This window comes from Bos mutus, chromosome 13, assembly GCF_027580195.1.
Source record: "Bos mutus isolate GX-2022 chromosome 13, NWIPB_WYAK_1.1, whole genome shotgun sequence".
In the NCBI taxonomy this organism is placed as follows: domain Eukaryota; kingdom Metazoa; phylum Chordata; class Mammalia; order Artiodactyla; family Bovidae; genus Bos; species Bos mutus.
The window spans coordinates 7,825,823-7,830,103 of NC_091629.1; positions in this window are offsets into that span (position 1 = coordinate 7,825,823).

Below are 4,281 nucleotides of genomic sequence, written 5' to 3' on the forward strand. Positions count from 1 at the left end.
CGAGCAGGGGGAGGGAATGAGATTTCACTGCAGCAATAAGAGAGCAGACAATATGTTCGACACTAAACCAACCTTAAGTGAGTCCCTTGAATTTATTTGATACTGAGAGTTCTCCTGGGCAAGCTGATATAATTATCGTTAAGGTGATACTTACAACGAATGGCACATCATTAGCATAGTGATGAATATTGTAATCTTTGTGTTTGGTTTGAACACCCAGGGGATATCCTACTCTTTCTCTTTAACCACACACACACACACATACACACACACAAATAACCTTCCTCATTTATCACTATCTCCTATTGCTAAAGCTTTTTTTTTAGGGGACCAAAATCAGAAAATTTGGGAACTGGGGAGCTCTGAATGAGTGTTTCTAGAACAAAATGTCAATATTGATTTCATAGATTTCTCACACAGAGGCCCAACATTGAGCCTGAAGTTGATGCAAATAAGGTAGTGATGTGAGATTCTTACTGTACCGTGGGTCAGGGTCTATTTCAGCATACCACTAAAAGGCAACAGTGAAACACTTCAGGACCATTGCACTGCGCTCTCCATGTAATTAAGAGACAGTTGGGAGTTTGGGATGGACATGTACACACTGCTGTTTAAAATGGATAACCAACAAGGTCCTACTGTTTAGCACAGGTAACTCTGCTCAGTGTTATGTGACAGCCTGGATGGGAGGGCAGTTTGGGCAGAATGGATACATATGTATGTATGGCTAGTTCCTTCTCTGTTCACCTGAAACTATCACTAATCCACTATAAAATAAAAAAAGTTTCTTAAAAAAAGCATTTTGACTCTCTTTCTTTACAGGTTTTTCTTTTATACTTTTAACTCTGTTATTCACCTCAAGCCATTTACCATAACGAGAAATCCTAGAGAGTAAGGATGAAGTTTTAGTCATTCTTCTGTCCCCTACATGGCCTGGCACAGTACCTAGCTCATAGGCACTTAATTATTTGTTGAATACATGGACAAATAAGTGGATAAAAGACATTTTATTCATTCAAACAAACTGGACTAGAAGCGATCTCCAAAAGAATTAGAGAAACTCAGTGGCTAAATGTTAAAGACTTTGTTTTTTCAATCCCCTCTGGATCATTTCTACCAAACACTTTTCTTTTGAGATACTCACTGCCCCTGTCAGCGCTTAGTTCCAGCTTTGGTTGGAATGGATGCCTTTGTGTTAAACTGTTCTTTCTATTGGTTCCATGTGGTTCCCTGGGGTTTCTCCAGTGGTAAAGAATCCACCTGCTATGCAGGAGCCACAGGAGATGCGGGTTTGATCCTTGGGTTGGAAAGATCCCCTGGAGGAGGGTGAGGCAACCCACTCCAATGTTCTTGGCTGGAGAATCCCCATGGACGGAGGAACCTGGTGGGCTACAGTCCATGGGGTCACAAAGAGTCTCACACAACTGAAGCCACTTAGCACGCATGCACGTCTGTGGCTCCCCTGAGTTTTCACTCAGAGTGTTCATGGCCCCATCCTTGGATCTGTGCTTGAGGATTCTCATCCACTGTAACTTTACTTCCTTCCATATAATTGAAAGCAGTTTTTGTGAAACCCATATGCTTCCATTTTCAGAGTAAATATCCCAGGTTCTCCATCCATTCCCCATAAGAGGTCTTTCACAAATACCCTCTAGGCCAGGGATTCCCCAACCTTCAAGATCTTTTAACTAATGCCTGATCTAATGCCTGATGATCTGAGGTGCAGCTGATGTAATAATAACAGAAATAAAATGCACAAATACATTTTAATCATCCCCAAACAATCCCCTGCCCTGATTCATGAAAAAATTGTCTTCCACAAAACTGGCCCCTGGTGCCAAAAAGGTTGGGGACCACTGGTCTAGACCATGTGGGATGCTTCAGTTGGTCTTGAAGAGAAATGGCCAGAATGAACTCCCAGATACCAGAGAGCAGAGGGGGACCTCCAACACGCCATCTCATTTTTATTCTGGCTACATCCTTTCTCTTAGGCAACCTCAGACCACGTTCTTTCTCAAGACAACCTCCATGGGCTCTTGGTTTATGCGAAGCTCACTCTCAACATCTAAGCCTTTTATGCTGTTCCTGGTTAGTTAAGTCACATCTTCTTCATACCATATTGTTCAGGGTTATTCATTTCTTAACACAGATGGAACATTTGCATGTATCGCTGTTATATTTCATCTTGTTTCATCTTGTGAGATTTGGTTTATTGTATCATTCTGACAAGCACTTATTGAGCTGGTTCCATAATCCCACCTTTTTCCTATCCCTCTAAACCTTGTGTGAGCTGCAGAGCAAATAAAGCCACCTTCCGTGTCTTCATCTAAGTCTACCACAAAGGATATGCCAGTGGCTTTTGAGTCTCTTTTCCCCTTTAAAAGCATTTGGCTGGAATATATGAAGGCATCTTTATTTTTATTCTGTACTTACCTTCCTTGACAGCTGTTACTTTGTATGTCCCAGTTATTTGTAGATGTAGTGACCTGAAACAATCATCGCTTTATTGATGCTTGCAGATGATGTCTCAGGAATTTGGACAGGGCACAGCAGGGTGGCTTATCTCCGCTCTGTGATGTTTGGAGTCTCAGCTGGGAAGATGTGAATGGCCGCTGGTGACTCAAAAAGCTGGGAGCCAGAATCATCTGGAGGCTTCTTCACTCACACGCCAGGCACATGGGCTAAGCTGGGGCTGTCCCCTGAGCACTGACATGTGGCCTCTCCACATGGCTCAGGCTTCTCACAGCATGGGACTGGGTCCAAGAAGAAGCATCTGGAGAGAGCGTTCTGAGAGAACCAGAGGAGAAGCTGCCTAGTCTTCACTGACCTAGTCTCACATGTCACAAAGCATCTTTCATTGTGTTGGTTGAAGCAGTTACCAGCCTGTCCAGATGTAAGGAAAGAGGCCCCTGCACCCCATCTATCAGTGGAATAATGTCAAAGAAGTTGAAGTCATATTTTAAAAAACCACATCTAACTGGCATCTGATTAACAGCTTGCCAAATCTATCCAGTCTTATAAAATGAGAATACATTTTTGTTAAGGCTTTCTTCAGAGAGAGAAAGGATGAACTTGAAAAAAGGCTACGCCTTTGTAATGCTCGACTCACATGGAGCTTCTGTTTGTTTTTACGTGTCAGCTTTGGAGACATGTCCAAAGATCAGTAGAATACTTAAAAGCATTGCATTTGCTGGTGGTTCAGAAGGTAACAAAATCTGCCTGCAATGCCAGAGACCTGGGTTCTATCCCTGGGCCAGGAAGATCCCCTGGAGAAGAGAAGGGCAACCCACTCAAGTATTCTTGTCTGAAGAACTCCATGGACAGAGGAGCCTGACAGGCTATGATCCATGGGGTTGCAAAGAGTCAGACACGACTGAATGACTAACACACACTTGGCGGATTGAGTACATTACAGTGACGTGTGATGGTCAAGGTTCTAATGAACTATGCATATAATTTCTGCAGTTCATCAATGCCGTCTTCATAAGTGGTCTGATGCTCGATCCTAAACATGGCCACTGGGGCCAAGCTGCTGTTGAAGCCAGGAACTCCAGCTCACCACAGGTGGGCGTCCTGTCTGTCCCAGGAGAGCTGACGGCTCATGCCACCAGCCCTTTCTGAAACTCTCACAACCCTCAGAATTAAATTCTGTGGGAAGGAAACCCTCAAGAGCAACAGGTGTTGTTGTTTTTGTTTTTGTTTTTTTTTTCCACTTCACAAGTAGGTCTTGATAAGTCAACCAGAAAAGGAGAATACAAGGGAAAAAGATGAAGAGTGAAGGGGATGGTTTCCATACAATTCTTAGAGGGAACAGTAACATTGGTAAAGACATTGGAAACAAATTTCCATGATAAAGACATTGGAAACAAATTTAAACTAAATTTTAACTAAATGGTCTAAGCCAGGTTTCATGTTTTTTTTTTTTTTTAAATCATTACATGAGGGCTTCCCTGGTAGCTCAGATGGTAAAAAATATGCTTACAATGCAGCAGGCACAGGTTCAACCCCTGGATCTGTAAGATCCCCTGGAAAAGGATATGACAACCCACTCCAGTATTCTTGCCTGGAAAAATCCTAGAGGAAGCTGATGGGCTACAGTCCGTGGGGGCCCAAGAGTCAGGCATTTAGCTGAGTTGGCTCCTAAACCACCACCACCACCACCAGATTTCATGTTTTTAATCATTACATGAAAGAACCATTCAGGAACCTCCTCAAGTCGGTCTGTGCACATCGGCGACAGCTGGACAGTTTCAGAAGACAACTTCCAAGAGGCCACAGGAT